The sequence below is a fragment of the Lagenorhynchus albirostris genome, chromosome 3, assembly GCF_949774975.1.
Source record: "Lagenorhynchus albirostris chromosome 3, mLagAlb1.1, whole genome shotgun sequence".
Lineage (NCBI taxonomy): Eukaryota > Metazoa > Chordata > Mammalia > Artiodactyla > Delphinidae > Lagenorhynchus > Lagenorhynchus albirostris.
The window spans coordinates 144,783,321-144,810,408 of NC_083097.1; the positions used below are offsets into that span (position 1 = coordinate 144,783,321).

At 41.5% G+C, this 27,088-nt stretch overlaps 1 protein-coding gene across 1 annotated transcript in view; it reads right to left on the minus strand.

Annotated features, from left to right (window-relative positions):
* SLIT3 (slit guidance ligand 3) overlaps positions 1 to 27,088 on the minus strand; it is a 610,847-nt gene that overhangs the window by 532,644 nt on the left and 51,115 nt on the right. The gene's annotated exons all lie outside the window — the stretch shown is intronic.

Here is a 27,088-nt window from a genome sequence, read left to right on the forward strand (position 1 = left end):
TTATAACTGGTAAGTGCCCAATTAATGACAGCAGCAGTCATTAAAAACTCAGTGCCCTAGGGATTGCCCTGGTGGCGCAGTGGTTAAGACTCCACGCTCCCGATGCAGGGGGCCTGGGTTCAATCCCTGATCCAGGAACTAGATCCCACATGCATGCCGCTACTAAGAGTTCGCATACAGCAACTAAGGAGCCAGTGAGTCACAACTAAGGAGCCCGCCTGCCACAACTAAGGAGCCCACGTGCCGCAACTAAGGAGACAGCAAGGCACAACTAAGGAGCTCACCTGCCACAACTAAGGAGCCCATGTGCCACAACTATTAAGTCAGAGAGCTGCAAATAAGGAGCCTGCCTGCCACAACTAAGACCCGACGCAACCAAATAAATACATAAATAAATAAATATGAAAAAAAAAAACCTCAGTGCCCTAGACAGAAGGCAGAATGATGGTGCAGTTGGCCACTCTTTAGATAACAAGATGTTCTCCAAGGACTGAATTGGTAAAGCTAACATGAACCTACCAGCAACCCAGCCACCCTCCCCAGATGCATTTATTTATCACTTCAAGTGCTGGGGAGGCTCCACCCTGCAGAGCACTCGAACCAGATCAGGCCCATCTTCTTGAACGTCAAGATAGACAAGACTAGGCCCAGAGCCAACATAAACATAGGAATGGGCCCTGAATTCCTCTCCTGATTAGATCAGCAAACACACTAGGGCCACTGTAGGACACATTCCCCCCCCCCCACCAGGACACAGGCAGATAGGAATCAGGTCAACCTCAGGCCCTGCCCAACAGGGGTTTATGGCCAGAAGGAACAGAAAGACCTTGTAGGTTGGACTGACCCAGTCCGGCCCAGACCGCAAGCTGACAACAGAGACAGAATATAAGGTTCCAGAAGAACAGAGCAACACTACCTAACCTTTCTGGAGTGTTTACCAGCAGTGTGCTAACAGCTTTATAGGTTTCACTAATTAAAACCTGGATAACCCTATAAGGTACAGACCATTATTAATCTAATTTTACAGGTGAGAAAACTGAGGCTCAGGTTGATAGATGCAAACTATTACATGTGGAATGGATAAACAACAAGGGCCTTCTGTATAACACAGGAAACTATATCCTATCTCCTGGGATAAACCATAATGGAATAAAATATTAAAAAAATAATGTATATATGTGTATAAATGAGTCACTTTGCTGTACAGCAGAGATTGACACAACATTGTAAATCAACTATACTTCCAAAAAAAATTTAAAAACCCAAAACCAAAAAACTGAGGCTTGGAGAACTTCAGTTACTTGTTATATAACTTAACACACCATTGGTAAGTGGCAGAACTAGGATTCCAGTTGGGGTGCAGAATGGGCCTCTCACCTCATCTGTGCCTTAACTGAGCAGCCTTTGCTCTCCTGCTGTCTGTCCATCCTGCATGGCCGGGAGCTATCTGTACTGCCCGGAGGAGGCAAGGGTAGGCTGCCTGAGGCATGCAACAAGGGGCTGCCCCACCTTGGGAGGGATGGATTCCAGACCCCGCCTGGGGGAGGGCTTTTCACCTTACTCAGCCTCAGCTACAAGCAAGTGGTGACACTTTCTGGGACACTTCTACTGCAACAAGGAGATTCAAATGTGGAATCACAGAAGCAGCTGGTCACAGAAGCAGCACAAAGACAGGCATTTGTCACAAAGGTACACAATTATAGGTGAGCATTCACTGAGTGGCTCTTCCCCTGTTGCTCTCTAGCCTCTTAAGACCTCAAGTTGTCAAGAAGTCTTTAGTTGCAGAGACCCGCTATCTCTGTGAGCACTGAGACAGATGCAGAGGCAAACACGGAGGCTGTGATCTCTGCTCTGTGCCTGCCTCTTGGACCACCGTCTGCTCGCTCACACACCAGGCAGCCAATCAGAATGAGCCCAGGCTCCTGTCCTGGACCCTAGGGCTCCCGTAGTCTTCTGGCTCCCCTCCTCAGACATGGCATCACTCTAGCCCTTGGTTCCAGTTGCCTCATGGCTTTCTCATTCAGCCCCGGCCCTGTCCTTGGGAGCCCACACGGCTCTACAGGGATGTTGATAATGGGGGAGGCTATACATACACGGGGGCAGAGAGCATATGGGAAAATCTCTATACTTTCCCCTCAATTTTGCTTTGAACTTAGAACTGCGCTAAAAATAATTTTTTTTTAATCTAAAGAATAACTTTCAAATGGTTAAAAAATGATCTTGGATCTATGGCAGGCTTGGGGATGATTTTTTGGCTTCCTTCAACCATACCAAATAAAGAATTATCTCCTCCATCTATGGATAAAGCCCTGACTGGTGTATGAGATCTCTCTCTTTCTCTCTCTTTCACACACACACACACACACACACACACACACACACACACACTTTTATAAATTTGTATAAGGATAATGTCTGGAAGCGTATAAAAGAAACAAGACAATGGCTACATTTGGGAAGGGGAACCAGGAATCAGGTAAAGCAGTGACACACGTTTTACTGACTTTTAATCCTTGATAACTTTGTACCGTGACTATGTAGTCCCTGCCACTTTCAATTTCAACAATAGTCAATTATAACAATAAAACATGGGTTTGGTGAGAGAAATATGGTCATGGCACATGCTCACTCTCTAAACTGGTTCTTCAGACCAACCTTTTCCCCTAAAGCACAAAGCAGTGTCAACAATGAGGAAGAGCGCTCACCCCGTACATCCAACTCAATCCCGTCACCCACAACTGCTTCCTTCTATACCAGCCCCTCTGGCATCTGACCCTGCACCAGGCCTCTACTTCCTGCTCCCAGTCTTTCTATTAATCGACAGATCTCGTTTCCTGGGACAAAGGACTTTGCCCAAGAAATGCCCTCAGGCTTTTCCTTAGAGTGTGATGTCTTGTGCCAACTCCTGATATCCCAAACCCAGGCAGCTCCACCCCAGTCACTGCAAGGGATCAGGACACAAGAACTCACGTTCTCTATCAGGCAAAGATGCTTCTGTGATTTCCTTGTGAAATCAAACGGGAGCTCTTTGGAAATGCAAGTGTAAAGTGAACCTACGTACTATCAGGGTTCATGATCCCGGCTCTCAACGACTGAAGAAAATCGCATGACTGACTCTGAGCACACGTGGCCCAGAACACAAGTGCTTCCCCTCCGGCTCGGCTGCTTTGTTTACGCACTACTTCTTCCCATTCAATAGGCTGTCATTAAAGTGGAGGAATCGTGGACACAGGATATCACTGTTCGGTGCTGCCAGAACTGCAACATAAAGACCACTTAGTTCAGAACAAAATCAGGGAGCCGGGCTTCCCTGGTGGCGCAGTGGTTGACAGTCCCCCTGCCGATGCAGGGGACACGGGTTTCGTGCCCCGGTCCGGGAGGATCCACGTGTCGTGGAGTGGCTGGGCCAGTGAGCCATGGCCGCTGAGCCTGCGCGTCCGGAGCCTGTGCTCCGCGACGGGAGAGGCCACAACAGTGAGAGGCCTGCGTACTGCAAAAAAAAAAAAAAAAAAAAAAAAACAGGGAGCCCACACATTAGTCACTGCAGAGATGCCAAGACAATGTTAGTCTATTCCCTGCATTCAACAGTCTTACACATCTGAACGGGTTTTTTTTTTAGAGCTCCTCAGAGGGCACGTGGGTTGGGTTTCTTTGCTGCTTCTATGGCAGGGGATGGGCTGTCAGTAGCCCATCAGAACAACAGCCCCCATGCCTCAAGACATCCTTTTCCCTCTGTCCCTCCCTCCTCTGACAACTAGCCATCAGCTCTCGGTGCTGTGTCTGCCTTTTGCCAGGCCCCCAGCATCCATCCCCGTCTCAACGCCAATGCAGAGTGGGATGTGCAAAGTCTAACAGGGAGCTTATTTTTTCCCACCCAAACTCCTCCACATCCAGATTTGTCAAGGTTGCAGGGAGTGGTCTCCATCTCAATGTTACCGTTGTATGGACAGTGGGAAGTGCACAAGGACGTGTGTGAGAGCTGTTTCATTAAAAGTCCATCATGGGGCTTCCCTGATGGCACAGTGGTTAAGAGTCCGCCTGCCGATGCAGAGGACACGGGTTCGTGCCCCGGTCCGGGAAGATCCCACATGCCGCGGAGCGGCTGGGCCCGTGAGCCATGGCCGCTGAGCCTGCGCGTCGGGAGCCTGTGCTCCTCAGCGGGAGAGGCCACAACAGGGAGAGGCCTGCATACCGCAAAAAAAAAAAAAAAAAAAGTCCATCATGGCTCAGCTGTGCAGTGAGCCGCGCAAGCTAATGACCAGGTATTGTCAAACACTCAAAGGCCCTTGGCTTACCTCCCTGAATAATAAACTGACTTGCCTCCTTAGGGATGTGTGTTTAAGTCCATCTATGATGCTGGCTTTTGAGATTCTAATCATCCACATACCACCTTGTTATCATTTCTAGGTATGATCTCTATCATAATTTAATTAATATATTTCTGTCAGTTAACTCACCTTTTTAATTTTACTTAACTGCCTGCTTCGTTCTCATTCTAAGCAAAAATACCCATAAGGCCATGCATTCGAAGAGCTATTTATCTAATATACATCACAAAAAATCCATGAAAATTAAAATGTTATGACTGTCACACCTTGGCACTCTTGGAAGGAAAATAATCACTCAGAAATCAAGAGACTCCACTATGTCTTGAACTCTTATTTCCCACCATTCCTAGCAAGGACTCCTGCACACAATAAGCGCTCAATATCAATTTGCTGATTTGAATTGATCTCAGGTGCCATTTAACCAAACTTATCAGGATTGTCTTGAAAAAGAAAATATTCCAGAATCAAATTATTTCCCTGAGTCCTAGGCCCTGAGACCTGGAAGCTACTGAAGAAAACATCTCAGCCCTGAACTTCTTGGTTCAATGAGAAGGGTCTAAGGAAACTGACAAAGTTATGCCGTAAGTTATTCTTAGCAAAATGAGAAAGCACTCAGGAAAGTGGAGCTTGTAAACAATGATGCAGAGCTTTGCTTTAAGTGTCTTTAGGAGGAAGAACGTCTGCAGATTCAGGCCCCTCATGTAGAGCTGGTATATGCATGGCAATCCACATGGGTGGATGTCAGTGCTTCAGCCATCTATAAGCATCAAGGGCCATGGTGAAATCCCCCAGCCTACTCTTAATCAAAGCTGGTTCTTAACCAAAACGGCCAAGGCGTGGGTGTTCACTCAACAAAGACACCAACAAACCTGCATGGGAAGGTCTCCTTCTCACCGGAGAAACGGGACTTCGCATGGAAAATTCCATACCACAGTTCAAAGGGGCATGGTGACCTAATAAATTTAGTTGCATGGGTTATTAAAGGCAACTGTAAATTCAGCCTGAGGTTTTTTTTTTTTCCGCCTGTGCTTTTCCCATAGCTGAAACACATGTTAAAGTGGAGAAAGTTCCCAGGGAAGCCTGGTGCCTGTTTTGACTGCATCTAACATGCCATGTGCCAGGATGAGGGATGCTTCTGGTAAATGGACTTGCTGCCGACACGGTGACCCCAGGAATCCTGGCCTGGAATCTCTGCTGAAGGCCTCGGAGTGGGGCCTCTTGGACCTCCAGGTAAAGAACCCAACAGTAATTGAATCTGCAGCCAGCCAGAGCTGGGAACATTTCCTTTCACTGGCTGGTTGTGACACCTAATCTCAGCAGAGAAGCCCCATTGGAGAGTGAATAATTCCCGTGCTCTTCCTCTGCGGGGTTTAGCAACGTAGGTGTCCTGCCAAGTCAAACAGCCTGATGAAGACGTGTCTTTAGGGATTAGTGCAAGTCGTACTCCTACCTGATGGGATTTAGCTCTGCTCAACCTCTATTCTGCAACTTGTGTGATCTCAGGGTCAGAAACTAAAGTAAAAAGGCAGAGTTCAGGGTTTAGAAAGCATTGCACAGGGAGTAGCATACATAGCCTCTCTTTTATTTCTTCTTCAGCTTTTTGAGAGAGACCTTTGGAGATAAAAAAAGATTCTGAAATTCCAAAATGATGTACAGAACGGGTCCTTGTCAAATAAATCAACCAAGAAAAATAAAACCAACAAAGAGATTTCTTTTTTTCCAGGGCTGACTCAGAGATTCGTTTCTGTAGCAATGCCTGCGTATGTGTCTCCCAGGCCATCTGCAGGGATATTTAGGAGGGAAGGGGGAGGCTGCGGAGAACAGGGAAGGCTAAGAGATGGGTCCTCCACCTTCGGCGCTACCTCCAGAGCCTGTTTACCAGGTACACAGAACAAGTGGGCATCTTGCTGTTACTAAGGATTTAAGAAGATGCACGGGAGCAGACAGTGGCAAGATATACACTTTGGAGCCAATGAGAGCTGCTTTCTAAGCTTGCCTCTACTGCCCATAGCACTGAGACTTTGGTTAAATCACTTAATCTCTCTGGACCCCAGTTTTCTCCCTGGTAAAATGGGAGGATAATAATAATTACTCCGTAGGGTTACAGTAAACATTAAATAGGGAAATGTACGGGGATTCCCTGGCTGTCCAGTGGTTAGGACTCTGCGCTTCCACTGTAGGGGGCACGGGTTCAATCCCTGGTCCGGGAACTAAGATCCTGCGTGCTGCACGGCACGGCCAAAAAAAAAAAAAAAAATTAAGGAAATGTATGAATGCAAGACGCATATGGGATATCACTACAGAAATTAGATAGTATATAAAAAATTACTACGATAGGAAATTGTCCAGCTTACCGACGTACTATAATTACTTCACATGGCTCTATTTTTTTAAATGAAATGCACAATTAACTCTAACAAGTAATATCACACTCAGAATGCATATATTTTATTTCACATAAATCGAATCTCAATTTTAAAAATTGCTGCTAAGAAGAATGAATGTTCAAAGTAACATGCTGCTGAGCACTCAGCAAATGTTCCCAGAATACCTACTACGTGCTGGGGTTTCCATCACTGCCAGGGGAGAGGCGACGGCAGCTCTAGAAGAGGTGCTTCACAAGTGGGCTCCTCACTGGGATAAGTGTATGGACTCACATGGGAAAGACTGTAACAGGTAAATAAAGCAAGTTCTAGATGTCTGTCATTCCCATTGAGGGGGTGTTGGAGGAGAGCCCAGCAGAGCTTCTCCAGCTGGAGGTGGAAGGGAAACGGCTGGGGTAACCACAGGAGCCTCAGTCTGGCCACACCTCTATCAACATCCTACCCGGGTTTCCAAAGCACAGAAGGCACACCGCTCACTCACACGACCAATGTTACCCAGCACAGGCTCTGCCCAGGCACGATGTCAGGTGCCAGCGATGCTGAGCTGAGTGCGAACACGCGCTTTCCATCTCGGGGATGAATAGTCTAATGAGGGAGACAACACCAACCCAGCATCACTAACAAAATCATAAATACGGACAGACACGAGCAAAGGGTCAGAACCCTGTAAGAATGTGTAGGAGAGGAATTTAACAACCTGGCGGGGCACAGAAGGTTTCCCCGAGTAAGTGACCTTGTTGCTGGGAGCTGAAAGGTGAACGGTGGTTACTAGGTGAGGAGGGGAGTGGGGGAGGGGGGCCAGACCCCACAGCCCTGAGGGTCGCGATGGGGAACCGAAGTTGATTTTAAGAGTCAAAGGAAGCCAAGGAAGGATTTTAAGCACGGTCTGTATTTGAGAAGCTCACTTGAGCTTGATCCACTGTGAACACTTTCCTTGAGGCCTGAGTGGAGATAGACAGGTAAGACCAGAGGTCTGTGGTCCTTCAAGCAAGAGATGCTGATGGCATGGGTGAGTTCAGTGGCAGTGGGGATGGAGACAAGGGGAGAAGAGAGAAACCACAGTTAGAGGCAGCCCCCGCCCATGTCCCTCATTGCTCCGCATCCCCCCTTCCAGTCCCTGCCACCCCCGGTACAGCGATGTGCATGTGGAAGCCCCACCCGCACCTGCTAACCACTTTTAGCTGGGCCACGGGAACTCCAGAGGTACAGAGCTAGGCAAACCCCAGAGCTCTTGGGGGATGGGGGAGGACTAGAGAGAGAAGCTGAATGGTGGGCTGTGCTGGGGGGGGGGCGGCAATCAGCCACCTAGATATGCACCAGCCCCTGCTCTGTGGGACGGAAGGCAAGTGATTCACCTTTTTTGAGATTCTGTGTCCTCATCTGTAAAATGCTGATAATAACCCCTGCCCTGCAGGCTAGCTCAGAAGATGCAGACAGTATCTGTAAAGCCCCAAGCGCTGTGCCTGCCTGAGTAAGTGTTTAATAAACATCAGTACTATTCATTATTCTGCAGGCGAGGTTGAGGCCCGTCATTCTCCTCAGTCCCTTTTCTCACCTTGTCACAACCTATAGAAGAGGTGGTAATGGGGGGTCTTGGGATACTCAAAGCTTCGAGCAAGATTCATCTTCATGTTTTGCTAAGATCCAAGCCTAAATTCTCTCTGGTATCATACAAAGTGGAGGCCGGAAGGGGCATTTTAACATGAGCTGGATACTAAGACTGGAGGAGTGGCAGGGACTTTATCTGAACTCCTCACATCCCTGGGCTCTGCATCCTTAGTCCTGTCACTACAGTCTCCACCCTGTAGGAAGCGAGGACCAGCTTAGGAAAGGGTGGGACCCGGGCAATAGCAGGTCTACAAGATCACAGGTAAATGGGAGGCATGGAGACCCCCAGGGAGTTGGAGTGTCGGGCATAGGGGATGGGGGTGGCTGTCTCTGGATGGGCATCAGCACACATGGGACGCATGTATATACATGAGCACTCGCGAATGAGGGAAGAGCTGAAACCATCCATCCTCGTGTTTACACTTGCTTCCATTCTTAAAAGGATTCTATAACTAAATTATGTCACTTCAGTCTGATCATAATGATGCTGATGTAATTAACAGTTCATATGTATTAAGCACTTACTTTGTTTTGCGTCAGATGCTTTGCTAGACACAAGACATGCATTATTTCGTTTAGTCCTCTCAATAACGCAGGTAGGTAACTCTATGACCCTCTTTTACAGATGAGAGATTCAGGCACTTGCATAAGGCTGCACATCTGGCCAGTGGAGAACCCCGCGATTCCCAGCGAGGTAGCCTGAGGACACAGCCTGTGCTCCTAATCACTAATCTCCAACAAAAATCGAAAATTGTCATTTTAGCAATACAACTTGGGTAGCACTCTACAATCTTCTACAAAGGGCTGCATTCCCAACAGTTGTCTCATTTGATCCCATAGAAACAATGTCATAGTACATGCCCAGGTTCCCAATGAAGAATCTGATGGTATACTTTCCCAGAAACGACCACAATTGCCCTACTTAATCAAGTATAAATGGTATATTTGTACACTGTACAGTAGAAAGTTCTCTGGTGTGTACATAGATCAAATAAATACAGCAGTACAAGAACCAATCCCATACATTTAATCACATTTTATTTATTTAGGTGCTCCTGGGAGAAGAGTCTAGCCGTGCTGAGAGGAGGCGGTGGGGCTTTGAGGAAACAGCTGGAAGAATCTCGGGGAGAGGGTCTGAGGCCGAGAGGCAGGGAGAGCCCCCAAGAGAGGGGAGTGGCCATTTAAGAGAGATTTCCTAAATGACAGGACCAGGAGAACATGCTCTGAAAACAAAAAAGCTGTCAGGGAGTGAAACTACTGGGTGACAGGGAGTTAAGGACTGCCAAACAGAAACTCTCTAAGTAATGACATGGGTGCAGCCGACAGGGACCTCTAACCATGTGAAGCACACTGTAAAGCAAAGGTGTTCTGGGACAATTTTTTTTTTTTAATATATTTGTTTAGGGTATCAATCTCCCTACAGCACTCACATCTCATAGATAGATTCTTTAACAACCTATATTTAATGTGTGCCTGTTGTGTGCTGTTTGGTCTTTGGGCCACTCAAAGTAAACTAGCACACTCAAAACATAAATTTAAAAAGAAAAGAAAAGGAAAGCATCCTGGAATGTCATTCTTCATGTTACCACTCGAAAGCTCTTAGGATCTTCCTGGTTAGAACCTTAATTATGGACGTTCTCACTTGTGTTACATGATTTATTTAAAACCCTGTCTTTCCAAGAGAATAAAATCCAGGTTTTGAAGTACCTCTCAAAACAATTTATTCTTCTCCACTGACTAACTGCTTGGCCAGCAATTGTAAATTTATAGTACACTATGCCAAAGCAAAAACATTCTAATAACTTAATCAAACATTTAAAATCCAGCTCACAGCCATATAATATACAGAAGCCATTCTCTCAGCTCTCTCAGCTCTCTCTCGTTAAAGGTCAATTACCATTTTTATTCAAAACCTCCACATCTTGGAAAAGCCACACACACACACACACACACACACACACACACACACACACACACACACACACAAAGAGAGGGAGACAGAGGGAGACATTAGCATTTTGAGATTCAAAACTTGGCTAACATATTCCCAGGCTTAGAGCAATTCTCCTTGTTACATTTCAAAATGAGAAAATTGATCCTTCAGATTTTTAAAAAATTCTAGCCAAACAATATGGATGTAAAGAAAGAGAATACAACAAATGAAACTAAAGTACTGGTTCTTTTGATTTTCAAGGCATTCAGGGGAAGAACTGGGCACAATTCTAGACTGGTGATGTGGCCGTACCCCCACAAGGACAGTATTATAGAAAAAAAGATGATAATTTGCATTGTTTTGACCGTTTGCCTTTTTAGAGTGCTTTAGCAGATACATACTTTCTGACAAGCCCTCACTCCTATCAGACAGAAAATACTATTAAGCTCGTTTTTCAGATGAAAAAACACGCTTCAACAACTTTTGATGACAGAACAAGGACAGGAAGGAGATTTGGCGTGTTTTTGGCTTGGGGCGTATGATCTCAGGATGGAAAAGAGCCAATGAGTGAAAATGCAGTCATTTCGTTCACTTGGTCAAAGAAATTGCTCTCTTTCCTAATTGGTCACTCTTGGCTTATGATGATGACAAAGAGAAGGAGGAGAAGGACGGTCCAGGAGATGGCTGAAGATACTGTGATAACTGTGCCAATCGCTGTGTGAAACACTTCACATAGATAATCTGATGACACTCTGGTGAAGTGGGTTGAGTCATGCCATGTATGCATTTAACCTGTGAGTGAACCAAAGTGCAGGCACTCAGCAAAAATTAAAGAAGAATAAGGTGAAAAATATACGAGGCAGAGGGTCCTACCAGCCATTCTTCTCAATGAACCTGTGCCTCCAGATGACCTTGGATGAGAGATGTGAACCTGCTCTCCCCACAACTTCTCAGTCCTCATGGGCTACTCATGTCCAGCATTTTCGTTGGTGGGGATTCCAGAGGTCAATGGTACTTCTCGGTACAAAATGGTCCCTACGTGTCTTGTTTATGAGAGAGATAACTGTCAATAATTTTGAATATTTTCCATTTTTATCTTTCACGCCAACTTCAGAAACAAGCCTTTGTTTAAAAGGCAACTCTACTCAACAATGATTCTCTCTATTTAACAGATGGTACTCGGAGCTATTAAGAAACTTTCCCAAGGACTCATAGCTGGTAAGTGAAATGAGAAGATGGTTACAGATTCAAATCCAGGTCTATCCTAACTCTAGGGTCCATGCTCTTCATCTTGTAATCATTAGGTTAAGCGTCCACCACAGATTCACTCTAACTAAATTAGCAGATCAAAAGGCCTGTGGAAAATGCTGAGAGCAGATAACCCATCCTGAATGACCCCAGATGCATCATTCTTTGCTAAACTGGTGGTCATGATTTATACTCTTATTTGATCTTCAAGACTCGGTTCAAATGATGCCTCCTTGGTAAAGCTTTCCCTGAGCTCCCCAGCAGAGGCAGTCACTTCCTCTGTACTCTTGAAACTTCAGTATTCGCCATGTTGAAAGATACAAGTTTACACACTTGCCTTGCTAGTGGACTGTAAGCTCCTTGAGGGCAGGCCCCTCTAGAGGTGGGTGGGCTGCAGTGGGGTGGGTGGGGGAAGAAATTGCTGAAAGGAAGTACGAAAATCTCTGTCTTAGAGATTCCCCAGGACCACATAAACGGTCGTTTTTTTCCAGTCCTGCTTAAGAGACTGAAGTGAAATGCTATGAGCACCTATGACAAACCCGATACTATCCTAAATTCTTTGCGTGCGTGCTACTTAGTTTTCTTCAACAGCCCTATGAGGCAAATACACAGATGTCTTATAAATGAGGCATCTGAGGCTCAAAGAGGTTCATTAATTTGTCCAGTGTCAAACAGTGTATAAATGTGAGCCAGCAGGCCAGAGTTCAGCTTCCTTACTGCTCTGCTATACTTTCTTCCTATGTAGCTCCTTACATCTCCGCCACCACCAACCCTATATTCCTGAGTTTTGTTCTCCACGGAGCTAGCCCCATCTTCCACTATATGGCAGTTTGAAGTGTTTAGGCCTAAGCCTTCCAACAACCTCTTCTGCCTTAGACCTTTTAATGCAACCAGAGAAAAGTGAGCTTGGTGGAGGGAATCAAGCAGAACTGGCTGACAACTGCAGGCTGACAGTCCTGCCTGGGCCTTCTGATGGCCGTGAAAATCTTCTCCAGCCTTTTTTCCCCCGAATACTTCCTTAATTTAGGTTTTTTTTAAGTAATTTTAAAAAATTAATCAATTAATTAATTTTAGTTTTGGCTGCGTGTGGGCTTTCTCTAGTTGCTGCAAGCTGGGGCTACTCTTCGTTGTTATGTGCGCTTCTCATTGCAGTGGCTTCTCTTGTTGCAGAGCACGGGCTCTAGAGCTCAGGCTTAGTAGCTGTGGTGCACCGGCTTAGTTGCTCCGCGGCATGTGGGATCTTCCCGGACCAGGGCTCGAACCCGTGTCCCCTGCATTGGCAGACGGATTCTTAACCGCTGCGCCGCCAGGGAAGTCCCCTATAAAACTTCCTTAGTTTTATAGCTTCCCTTCAGTCTTTCTTGTAATTCTTAAGGAACCAATGGAGACAATATTCCAAGACAGAAGAGTTTTTTGTTTTGTTTTGTTTTGAATAAGGAATAATAACGTAAACCAATCAAAAATCTGTCAACAGTGGTCTTTCTGGTGTTGGCAGCTTATACCCTTACAGACACTGGGGTGTTTTTTTTCAAGGACTTAGAGTAAATTAAGTGTTGACACCGTAGGCGATAAATCTCACAAAGAAAACCCTGTCCATAATTCTGAGTTAATAACAATGCTCAGGCTTTGATGTTGATATAAATGAGGCCAAATGAAGAAAAAGCCACATTCATGGGCTGTTGGAGGGTATATGGCCTGTAAATGATAAGCTTAAGGGACATAACACATGTTAGTGATGGTGGGACAAGCAAGGCTCTATCTACCAGGAACAAAATAACTCTTGCAGTAATTTAAATACACACACACACACACACACACACACACACACACACATATTTGCTATACATATGCATTTAAATATATCCATATAATCTAATTATTTACTTCATATCTAATTAAATAGTAAATGTGAACTCTAGGTTAGAGCTAAGGACACCATTGTGTTCTGCTCTTTGGAAAAACCAAGCTAATGACAAGGCAGCTCAACACTTCAAACACTGCATGCTGCATTAACATTTCATGGAAGTCAAATTGTTCTCTAGCCTGTTTTCTTGTCTGCAAAATGAGGAAATTGAATAATACAATATCTCAATCTCCTTCCAGTTTGTGACGGTCATAGTTTCTTTTCCTAACTCCTAAATTCAGAATAGTCCTGGATTCAAATCTCAGCATAGCAAGTTACTTTAACTTTCTGAGCTTCAGTTTTTTTTCCTCTGTGAAAAGGTTATGATCATTTTTTAAAATGCATTAAACATTAAAAAATACAGAAAAGGAAAAATGTATTTTGAACGTTCACATGAGCACCATTTAAGTTCAACAATTGTTTTCATTTTGCTCTATTTGGTTTTGTTTGTTTGCTTTCTTTACTGAACCATTTTAAAGTAAATTATCAACATCAGGACACTGGATTCCTAAATACTTCAGCATGCATCCCTCCCCAAAATTAAGGAGATTCTCTTCTTTAACTAGAGTACCATTATCATACTTAGCAAAATTAATAATTCCCTAACAACATCTGATGCCCAGTCCACTTTCAGATTTCTCCATTTCTCCCCAGAATTTATTTTATACATTCATTTCTTCAAACCAGGCTTCAATTAAGAGCCATGTAGTGAAGTTGGTTCTCACACATCTGTCTCTAAAATCTCTTTTTAAAATAAATATTTTTTTTTAGTGTAACGCATATACAAAAAAATGTACAAATCAAAATTGTATGGCTTGAAGCATTTTCACCCAATGAACAGATCCACAAAACCTCTACCCAGATCTAGAAACAGAGGATGATACACCTCAGAAACCTAAGTCCCCTTCCGTTTACAATCCTCCAAAGATAAATACTATCCTGACGTTTAATACCATAGATTGCTTTTGCCTGTCTTGAAGATTATATAAATGGAATCAAGTAATTTCTACTCTTTTATGTCCTGCTTTTGTTGCTCATTCTGCTTCTGAGATTTCTCACGGTGTCACACGTAGCAGTAGTTTTTATGTGTTGTTTCCATTCTCCATGGTGTGAATATACCACAGTTGATTTTTTTCTCATGTTGGTGAGCATTTGGTTCGTTTCCAGTTTGGGGCTATTACAAATAGTGCTTCTATGGACATTGTTGTTTATGTCTTTTGTGGGATGTAAATCCAGGAGTGGGATTGCTGGGTCATGGGGTATGTGTATGCTCTGCTCTAGTTGACACTGCTGAAGAGTTTTCTGGAGTAACTGTATCAATGAGTCCCACAGCAGTATATGATGAATGTAGTTTGTTTCACATCATCATAAACACGTGTAAGTTTTCTTATGCTTTTCAGATGAGTGTGTGATGTATGTCATTGTGGTTTTATTTTATGTCTCTCTGAAGACTGATGACACACTGAGCATCTTTTCATATGACCACTGGCCATTTGGACATCCTCTTTTTTTTGAAGTACCTGTTGGAAACTCTTAACCATTTTTCTACTGGGTGCCTTTTTCTTATTGATTTGCAGAAGTTCTTTACATATTCTCAATATAAGTTCTTTGTCAGTTACATGCACTGCCAATATCTTTGACCACTCTGGCATGCTTTTTCACTCAGTGATGTATTTTGATGAACAAAAGTTATTTATTTTAATGTAGTCCAAGTTACCTATTTTTTTTCCTGTAAAGTTAATGCCTTCTGTATCCTGATTAAGAAATACCAACTACTGCAAAGCCATGAAGATATCCTGTTATATTCTAGAAGTGTTATTACTTCATCTTTCATGTGTAAATCTACAATTCATCTGTAACTGATTTTGTGAATGGTATGAGCCGGGGGCAAGATAATTCATTTTCCATATCCAATTATTCTATCACAATTTATTAGACAGATCACCCATTTCAAGCTGCTTTACAGTGCCATCTTTGTTACAAATGAAGTGTCCTTCTGTTACCTGGGTCTTCAATCTGTCTTGGCTCTTCTTGGCCAACTGCATTTCCATACAAACTTCAGAATCATTTTCACAATTTCCACAACAACCTGGTAGCATTAGGACTGCCCTGAATCTGCATATCAATTGGGAGAGAACTGACATCCCTGAGATATTGAGTTTTCCAATCCATGAACATAATGTATTGCTCTATATATTTGAGTCAACTTTCATTTTTCCAGTAATGTTTGTTGTTTTCTGTGTTAAAGCCTCGCACATCTTTCATTAGATTTATTCCTGGGCAGTCGATGTTTTTCGATGCTGTTAACACACATCATTTTTTAAAATTTCCTAATCATTTGTTGTTAGTATACAGAAGTTACACTGATTTTTTTGGTACATTGTGTCCAGTAACCTGAGGAATTCACTTAGGAATCTTAAGAGTTCATCTGTAGATTATTTTGCATTTTCCATGTATTTAATCATGTCATCTGCAAGTAATGACATTGATATTTCTTCTATTCTAATCCTTATACCTGTTCTTTCTATTTTCTTCCATCCTTCTTTCTTCTTCTTCTTTTTTTTTTTTTTAAATCATGGCCAGGACCAGGATTTCCAATACAATGTTGAATGGGAGTCATGATGACAGGTGTCTCTCAAGAGGAATGTTTTAAATATTTCACCATTAACAATGTTATTTGATTTAGGTTTTTTTGTAAAAAAGTTCCATTTTGGGCTTCCCTGGTGGCACAGTGGTTGAGAGTCCACCTGCTGATGCAGGGGACACGGGTTCGTGCCCCGGTCTGGGAAGATCCCACATGCCACGGAGCGGCTGGGCCCGTGAGCCATGGCCGCTGAGCCTGCGCGTCTGGAGCCTGTGCTCCGCAACGGGAGAGGCCACAGCAGTGAGAGGCCCGCGTACCACAAAAAACAAAAAGTTCCATTTTATTCTTAGCATTTTAAATACTTTAAAATCATGAATTAGTGTTGAATTTCATTAGATATTTTTTTCTACATCTATGGAGATGAAATGACTTTTCGCATCTATTCTGTTAATGGGATGAAATACATTGTTATTTTTGAAATAATAGAAATTTATTTCTTGTTCATGTCAGAGCCACATGCATGTCAGCAGGGGCTTAGAATCCTTTCACTTTGTGTCTCTACATCCTTTAAGTTCTTAGAGTCCTGTCCATTTAGCCACCATAGGAGAAGAGAGCAAGGATGGAGGACCATGGAGAACACAGCACTCCCAGTCTCATTCCATGGAAGTCCAAGATTCAGTCACAAGACTCCACCTAACTTCCAGGTGTTTGGGAAGTGCAGATCATATCTGTCCTTAATGCCAATACCTCTCCAGTTGTATGAAATGTGTTCTCTGGGAGATTCCTTAAGAAGGGATCCATGAAAACCATGATGTCTGAGTTTCTGAATGCTCATAATAGGTTTTCTGTAGTCATTACTTTTGAATATATGTAGGGCTCTGGTTCACATTTTATAAAATCTCTGCTTCACAGTTTATTTCCTGAAAAAATTATTCAATTGTATTCTAGCTTTGGTGTCAAAAATATGCTAGCAATCTGATTTTCTTTTCCATTGTAAGTGTCTAATCCATTGAATGCTTAAGGATGTTTTTTCTCTTTCAAATACAAAATGCTTTTATTAGAATATTTAGTTTTGAACCTGGTCTATTTTTCCACATGTTCAGTTATCCTTTCAGTATGTACCTTCAAATCATCTTTTATTTCAAAAGATTTTCATTACTATTAGTTTTGTTCCACTGCTTTAGTTTTCTTCCTCAGAGATTCATATTATAAGTGTATTAGAACTTCTCTGACTGACTTCCATATCTACCACTTTCTCTTAAATCCTTTTTACCTCGCTATTAGTTTCTTACTGATTTTAAAAAATACTAAAAATACTCCTTTCCATTTTCCATTTCTCTCTTTTTCTTTAATTGGGGTACAGTTGTTTTACAACGTTGTGTTAGTTTCTACTGTACAGCGAAGTGGAGTTCCCTGTGCTATACAACCGGTTCTCATTAGTTATCTATCTTATACATATTAGCGTATATATGTATATATGCCAATCCCAGTCTCCCAGTTCATCCCACCCCCAGCCCCCCGCTTTCCCCCCTTGGTGTCCATACATTTGTCCTCTACATCTGTGTCTCTATTTCTGCCTTGCAAACCAGTTCCTCTGTACCATTTTTCTAGATTCCACAAATATGCATTAATATATGATATTTGTTTTTCTCTTTCTGACTTAGTTCACGCTGTATGACAGTCTCTAGGACCATCCACACCTCTATAATCCATTTCTCTTAAAGCATTATCCATTACATTTATCTGCTCTTGAGTTCCATCTAGGTGGGTACGCATGAATGCGTTTTTGGTGTCAACCAATAGCATTTATTTTGCTCATGAATCTGTAATTCAAGCAGAGTTTGGCACAGTCCACTTTTTAAAAACTAATGTTTTATATTATTTAGATTTACATAAAAGTTGGGAAGATAGTACAGGGTGATCTCATATACCTCACACCCAATTTCCCCTATTCTTGACATCTTACATTAATATAGTACATTTGCCCCAATGAACTAATATTGATACACTGTTATTAATGAAAGTTAATACTTTATTAAGAGTCCCTTAATTTTTACCTGTGACTTTTTTTCTGTTTTAGGATTCCATCCAGGATGCCTCATTACATTCAGTTGTCACGTCTCCTTATGCTCTTTTTGGCCGTGACCGTTTCTGACTTGTCTTGCTTTTGATGACCTTGATAGTATTGAGGACTAGTCACATGTTTTTTAGAAACAGCCCTTGATTGAGATTTGTCTGATGTTTTTCCCATTAGACTGGGGTGATGGGTTTTTGAGATGAAGATCACAGATGGGAACTGCTATGTTCATTACATCATATCCAAGATACATACTTTTGACATGACTTACCACTTTTGATATAGACCTTGATCACCTGGCTGAGGGAGTGTGTGTCATATTTCTCCACGATAAAGTTACTATTCCCCACCCTCCCTTTCTCATACTCTTTTGAAGGCAGTCACTATGCAAAGCCCACACATAAGGAGTGAAGAGTTACGCTCTACCTTCTTGAGGGCAGAAAATCTACATATATTCCTTAGAATTCTTCTGGATGGGTGATTTCTCCTCTCCCCATTTATTTATTTATTCAATCATTTATTTATATTAGTATGAACTCATGGATATTTATTTTATACTTTGGTTGGAATATGATACTCATTTATTTTGTTGCTCAAATTCTTTCAGCTTTGGCCATTAGGAGCTCTTTCAGTTGGCTCCCATGTCCTTTTGACATTTCCCCATAATTGTCGTGTTGTTGCTGTTTTGAGCACTTCCTTTCTGGCACAATTTATCTCATGCCCTCATCCTAGAATCAACCCATTTTTCCAAGACACCTTACTTTTTATTGGAGAACTGATTAGAAGCCAAAATCTGGGTTGCTTCTAGGCCCTCTCGCTAACAGAGCAAAGAAATATTTGCTTGTATAAAAACCTATGTATATTCACATATCAATAAATATTTCTATGTATATGTCCACCTGTATTAAGTGAAAGTATCTATATCAGGTTAAACATTTGTTCATACTGGTGTCTCTAACTCTAATCCATTACCACGTGGGTCATGATAGCTTTCCCCATTGCTAGTCTGTAACGATATTGCTTGTCTTTCCACTGTTGAATTCCAATATACATGTGTAGTGATTTCAGAATTGTTAACCCATACCTCTGTGGGAAACAACTCTGTCAACCAGAGTCCAGTTCTTGTGTGCTATTCCTTTTGACTTTAGTCTCACAGACTCCAGTCATTTCAAGTCCACTTTGGTCAGCACCTTTTTCCCCATCACCTTCAGTAAGGTTGATTCACACATTCATCACAGTGTGCATTCCATTGTGGGATCCTCCAATTTCCTAAATGATATTTTTAATTTGCATGCATTAAGGTTCACTCATTGCACTGTCAAATTTTATGGGTTTGATCAAGGCATATGTTGTGCATCACCATTTCAATATCACACAGTATAGTTTCACCATTCTCAGCGACCCCCTCTCCCATGCTTCACCTATTTGACCCTACATCCCCTCCTCTTCGCTAAACCCCTAGCAACCACTGATCTGGATTATAAGATACAATTATGTTTAGCTTTGTAAGAAACTGCTAAACTGTCCTCCAAAGTGGCTGTACCATTTTGCATTACCATCAGTAATAAATGAGAGTTCCAGTTACTCTACCTCCTGAGCAGCAATTAGTATTGTCAGTTTTTAGTACTGTAGCCATTCTAGTAGATATGCAGTGGTACCTTATTGTTGTCTAATTTGCATTACCCTAATGAAAAATGATGTTCAGGATGTCCTTATATGCTTATTTGCCAACTGTATACCGTCTTTGGTGTTGTGCCTCTTCAAATCTTTTGCTCATTTCTTTCTTTTTTTGTGGGTAGGAATGTTTGTTTTCTGAATGCTGTGCTTTGAAAGTTCTTTGTATATTCTGTATACAAGTCCTTTACCAGATATATGCTTTGCAAAAATTTTCTCCCAGTCTGTGACTTGTCTCTTCATTTTCCTAACAGTGCCCTTTGCAGAGCAGAAGTTTTTAATTTTAAAACAGTTCAAAAAAAAAAAAGTTCAACTGATCAACTTTTTTTTTTAACATGGATCATGCTTTTTGTATCAAAAAAACTCATCCTCAAACCCAAGTCATGTAGATTTTTTCTCTTATGTCTTCTTCTAGACGTTTCACAGTTTTACATTTTACATTTAGGTCTATGATCCATTTTGATTTAAATGTTGCATAAGATGTAAGGCTTGTGTGGGTTCAGTGTTCTGTATATAAACATCCAATTGTCCCAGCACCATTTGTTGAAAACACTATTCTTTCTCCATTGAGTTGTCTTTGCTCCTTTGTCAAAAATCAGCTGACTATTTTCGAATGGGTCTATTTCTAGGCTATGTATTCTGTTTCATAAGTTTGTATGTCTAATATTTCACAAGTACCATGCTATCTTGATTACTGTAGCTTTATAGTAAGTCTTGAAATTGGATAGTGTAATTCTTCCAAGTTTGCTCTTCTTCAATCTTGGCAGTACTTACCTTGAAATGAATTCTTTTATTTCTAAATTGTTTCTTGAGTTCTCTGCCCTTCCTTTCAAATCCTACTCTTCTCTAATCATCTAATTTCTGAGTTTTTAAAATTCAGATTTATGTTGTTCTTTTAGAGTTTATAAAGTCTTAAATTTGTGTAGCTAGTTTTGAACCATCATTATAGTTTTCATCGGTTTTGTGGGTACCTCTTTCTTACATGTTTTCATTGTTTCTATGGAGATTATTATGTTTCTTATTCTTCATTTTTCTTATAAAAATTTTTTGTGTGAGCTTCAATCATAATCCTCTTGGTTGCTTATTTCTTTTCTTTTTTTTTATAAATTTATTTATTGTATTTATTTTTGGCTGTATTGTGTCCTCGTGGCTGTGCATGGGCTTTCTCTAGTTGCAGCGAGCAGGGGCTACTCTGCGGTACGCACGTTTCTCATTGCGTTGGCTTCTCTTGTTGCGGAGCACGGGCTCTAGGTGCGCGGGCTTCAGTAGTTGTGGCGCAGGGGCTTTGCTGCTCCGCGGCATGTGGGATCTTCCTGGACCAGGGCTCGAACCAGCGTCCCCTGCATTGGCAGGCGGTTTCTTAACCACTGCGCCACCAGGGAAGTCCCGGTTGTTTATTTCTTAAATGAAAGAAATTTCCTTTAGTCTTATGAGGTAGGGGTGGGAAGTGATAGCTTTTTTAGCTTTAAGCGTCTAGAGAGCTCATTCTTGGGGTTGTTTGTTGTTGTGGTTAAACTAATGAAAAACATGGCCTTGTATTTTCTAAGATCTGCCTCTTCTGGTGATTTCTAGCACTTTCATTGAGAAGGTTTCTTTTCATTTCTACTACTGTACCTGTTCTGATTGACTAGTCCCCAAATTTTCTTATCAACGTTAGGCCTTTCTTTGGAAAACAGCCTTGTTTGTGGTAGTTTGAAGAATTTATAGGACCCAGAATACTCCAAGTACTATCAGTCATTATCACATCATGATTCCTTTGTTCTCACCATGAACTGGATCTAATCAAACTCCCTTCTGATTTGGCGGCTTTTCTCAGTTTGACCAGTGTTTTCCAGTGAGTACGTGTTGGTAATTTTATCAATCTCCTGTTCTGAAGGACTTCCCTCTGCTTTCTTCCACATAGATGAGACAATGCAACAGTCTTATAACCATCAGCTGTGCCCCCTTCACCCCCATCCACGTACACTCGGGAGGCAGGCGTTTACTGGGATACTCTGTCAACTAGCTTTATTGTAGATGCTGTGTGTCTTTGGTTTTGCTATCCTAGTTGTTCAGCATGTTTTTATTTGAGAGGGGGGATTTTCAAATATTTAACCAACCCTGCCTTCCTGGAATAAGCCAAACTTGGTTGTAATATATCCTTTTCAGATACTGCCAAATTCATTTTGCTAATATTTTGTTAGGAAATTCATATAAATATTCATGAAATATGTTGGTTGATATTTTCTCTTGAAATGCCTTATTGGGTTTTGCTATAAAGGTTATGCTATCCAAATGACAAAAGTCATATTTTTAATAGAATGAGTTTATGATAAATTGATACTATTTATTTCTTAAAACTTTGGTGCAATTTACTGGCGAAGCCATCTGAGCTTAGAAAGTTCTTAGTGAAATATTTTAATTAAAGGTTTAATTAGATTTAGGACTATACTACTTTCTACTCCTTCTTGTTTCAGTTTTTAATTTCACTTAATCTCTAAAATCATTGAAATAAAGTTCTTCAAAATCTGTTCTTACTATCATTTTAATCTTTGTAAAATCCATAGTTATGTCCCCCATTTTATCCTTTATGTCAGTAATTTAGTCTTCTTTCTTTTTTGTTTACTAATAAGTCCTGCTGGTTTTTATAATTTTTACAAGAATGAAAGTTTGGTTTTTTAGAGTTTTTCTATTTCACATACTTCTGGTATTATTGATTTTCTCTCTTCTACTTCGTTATTCTTTCTCTATCTTCTTATGATGGGTATTTTAATAAAGATTTTAGCCTTACTTCATTTTAAATATATACTCTACACAAATCAAATAACATGCTTAAAGGCTATACATTTTCCTGTGGGCATGGCTTTGACTGCAATCCACACTTTGTGATATATTGTGTGTTTATTAACATTCTGAAAAATATATCTTCCAATTTCAACAGTGAAATGTTCTTTGATTCAAAGGTTATTTAGAAGAATATCATTTAATTTCCAAATATTTTGAAATTTTCCACTTACTGCTTTTTGTTGATTTCTGTATTTCTACTGTGGTCAGAGAAAATACTCCTTATGATTGTAATTCTTTGATATTTGTTGAGACCTGATTTCTAGATCAGTATTTGATAAAAGTTCTGTATGCACTTGAAAAGAATGTTTATTCTACACTTGTTGGTTGCATTGTTCTCCTTGTTTCACTTAGGTCAGGTTTGCAAACATTGTCATTAAAATATTCTATATTGTTACTAAAAATTTTGTCTGCTTGTTCATCAACTACAAGAACCATATCTTAAACGAGTATGAACTTGTCCATTAGTTCTGTTCAATATTTCTTTTCTGTATTTTCAGAATATGTTTTTAATATATACTATACATAACACATACACGCACACTATACATAATACATACATACATACTATACATAATAGTACATACAAACATAGATTTGCTGTACCTTCCTGGTATATTTACTCCTTTATCATTATGAAATACCCCTCTTTATCTCCATTAATGTTTCTGGTTTTGAAGTCTTTTATCTGTGTTAATACAGCCACACCAACCTTCTATTGGTTAGTGTGTTCATGGTATCATTTTCTATCCTTTTACTTTCAGCTTTTCTCTCTCCTTATGCTTAATGTTCATCTTTTGAAAGAATCATGTAATTATTCTTTATTTTTTAATCCACCCTGGAAATCTGTCTTTTAATTAAAGTACTAATCATTTTCATACAAAATAATTATGATATATTTTTATTTAAATACATCATCTTACTATTTGTTTTCTTTGTCTCATTTTGTTCTATGTTCCCTTATTTGAATTAATCACATTTTTGGATATCATTCTATGTCATTTCTCCCTCTATTAGGTTATATATTTTTTAACTATTCTTTTCAAAAGCTATCTTACAGATTACAAAATGAATCTTTGATTTAATAAGGCAATAAACATTAGCACTATTATCACTTTCTGCATAATTCAAAGATCTTCAAACACAAACTCCATTGACCTTTCCAAGTTTTGTGCGACTGTTTCTATCCTAAGCTTCTTTCAATATAGAAGAGTCAAGTCCCACCTCCTTCGTAACACTGACTTTTTAAAGAGACCAGGGCAGTTATCTTGCAGAATGTCTCAGCTACAGGATTCACTTGTTTCCTGCTGGTTTTATTTATCTTGTTCCTCTATCCTGTTCACTTCCTGGAAATCAGAAGCGAGCTCGAGCTAAATTGGCACATTTAGCCAATGCTTTGAAATTTATATTTTGTCACATCAGGGACATGATAATTCTAACCTCATAATGTTATATGGATTAAATGAGATGGCCTATGTCATGACTAAGATGGCATCTGACACATAACAGGGAAAGAGCAGAGTTTCTCAACCTCAACACTATTGACATTTTGGACTGGGTAATTCTTTGTTGTGGGAGCTATTCTGTACATTGTAGGATGTTTAGCCACATTCCTGACTTCTACTCAATACATGCTATTAACATCCTACAGTTCTGACAAACGAAAATGTCTCCAGACATTGCCAAGGGTCCTCTGGCGGGGAAAACTGGTCCCAGTTCAGAACCACTGGTATAGAACAAAAACCTAAGTATTTGATAAATATTCTACAAGTGCTTACTATCACGCTTTGTGCAAGGCTTAGAGATTAACAGTTAAATGGAACATAATTCCTCATCTCCAAATACTCATAGTTCTGCGGAGAGACAATGAGGCAAACAGGGAATTAAAATATGGTATAAGTGCTATGATGTGGACCATAATGTGTTGTCATGAGGAAAGGGGCACCTAACTCAGCCTGGAGCAGAGGTCCTTTCACGGAGGAATAGAGAATTCCTGAGTAGAGACCTGAAGGACAGGATTCTCTGCCTTTTCCCTGTAAGCCTCAAGAGATTACACCCGTAATGACCATTCCAAATGAAAATAAACATTACAGAAATGATACAATTTCCAGCCTCTTTCAGAGTATGATCAATAAAGATTAATTTACTACCAAATATAGAGACACAGGTAAAGTAAGCCAGTAGTGAGAGCCAGGGGTGATGGCACAATCAGCCCTCTACCTCTTCCGTTGTTAATAGCAAATACATTGTAATTTCCCACTCTACAGTCCTCGGTCTGCGGGCAGACTGGATAACCAAAACCAGATAAACACTAGTCAGGATCACATCACACACACCAACACTGAAAGGCCTTAAATGAGAGAGCCTGTCCAGCTGTACATACTAGTCCAGCTACCTATACTTCCCTTCTTCTTCCTGACCAAGTGCTTCTCAGCTCACTCGCAATATAAGTCAGAAACTGGCTAGCTGTTCACTAAGCCTGTTTCCTCTACTTCCAGGGCATATAGCTCGACTAGTTTCCTAGCCTCCCCTGCAGTTTACTGTGGCCACATGACTCAGTTCCAGCCCAAGGTATGTAACAGTAGAAGTAACATGTAGTCCTTCCAGGTCTTTTCCCATGAAAACCTCCCATGTACAATCCTTCCTGCTGTTTTCCCTTCCACTAGCTTGATGCCGACAAACACTGGTACCTTGGAAGCCACGATTTAAAGACGGCAGAGCCAGGGAACGGGAGGAGCCCATGTCCCGAAGTCTCCCCTTGGAGCAGAGAGGCCCAGAAACCAGGAATGCCCTTATTGGGTTTTATATGAATAAGAAGTAAACTTCCACCCTGTTAAGCTATGAGATTTGAGGGCTTATCTAGTACAGCAGCTAGCATTACCCTCTTAATACACCAAAGCAGAGAAACAGCCAGGTTTACCCTACGACTGTAATCCTCTCAGCCCCTCAGACGTGCAAGGTATTTCAGCCATGTTGACCAAGCCAAAGAAAAGCGCCTTTTGCTAGACTATTCCACGGATATTCCCTGGAGTTCAATGGGTATGTGAGAGGCTATTTGCAGGGCCATTGCTAAAGATCACACTTCATCGAATGCTTGCAGCAGAGAAATATGAAAGGACGTGGGCTTTGATGTCAGACAGATGTGGCTTTGAATCTTGGCTCCCCCCACTGACAATTCTTTGGCTTCATCTCCCTCAGCCTCTGTTTCTTCATCTGCAAAATGAGGGTAATCGCACCTCACAGGAATTTTGCGGGGATAAAATAACAGATAGCATATAATATACTGGCATAGTTCCCAGCATGTCCAAGGTACTCAATTAGCTCTTTCCCAACAACCATGAAATTAATGAATTGGAAATTTATTTATATTTCTAATCAGAAGACTAAGCAAGAAGTGGCCTTCTCACAAAGGATTTTGTATTTATTCTTCCACGTAAATGTTGAGTATTTCATACAAAGGAAGCAGGTTCAACAAGTACTTTTATTTTTTTTTTCCCCTGGGTCTAAATAAGGAGAAGAGTTAACATTTTAAGAAACTTAAAAGTATAGATAGAGGCAACAGTCATTATTTTTATCTCTATTTTCCCTTATAAGAAATTAAAATCATATTTTCAAACCAACAAGAGAACATATGCTGACCTTTGACCCAGAAGGAGAGCAATGAATGAGACAGTTCACAACACAGAGCGGGGAGTAAAGGCTTTTGCTGGGTAATATTCCCTCAGGTTGCCCCAGATGGAATGACTCCAAGGGAAAAGAGGGCACATTACAAAGCTCACAAGTTGGTGGAAAGTCCTATACTTTACCCAAGCCTATCTCTGTAGATGAGATTTGGAAACAGGACAGGTAAAGATGGGAAGATCCTTAAGCTGGAGGAGCAGAGAGCTGTTGCAGGCCCGTCGCCCGAATGCAGGAGAAGGAGGCTGAAATATCAGGTCAACCAGGATACAGAAAGCAGCATGGAAAGAGCCGCCCACCAGCATGACTAAGTGCTCTCGGGGAAAATCCCCTCTCAAAGGGCAGAAAGCAAATATCCAGATGTTATGAGCTGCCAGATGTGATTAACCGAGGAAAGGGGAAGCTGCCCACTTAACTATCTGCGCAGCCTCCCTCATCACAGTGACCCGAGAGTTTTCTGCAAAAGCATTAATCAACAAAACGAATGGAGGCTCCATCCATCTCCCATCCCCACCCCTTTTGCTCTCTCCCTCTGTCAGAGTCAGAACAGTGGCCTATTTTCAAACCACTGGCAATGCACTCTCTCATGAAAATATGTGGGCTTCCTGACACAGGCTGATGTTCACTCAGAGAAGATACAGGCACACCGAAGGCCTCGCCTACCCGCCTGTCCTTCCTCTCCCACGAGAATGGGGCAGAGGGGGCCCCGAGGAGAAGGCCTGAGGAGGGAGCCTGCTACCCATGTATAGGAGTAGGGAGTTTCTGATGCTAGTTTCCATGACAGGGATAGCTAGCTGAGGTCCTTCTTGCCCCACAGAAGGGAAGGCTGAGGCTTGGGCAGGAACAAG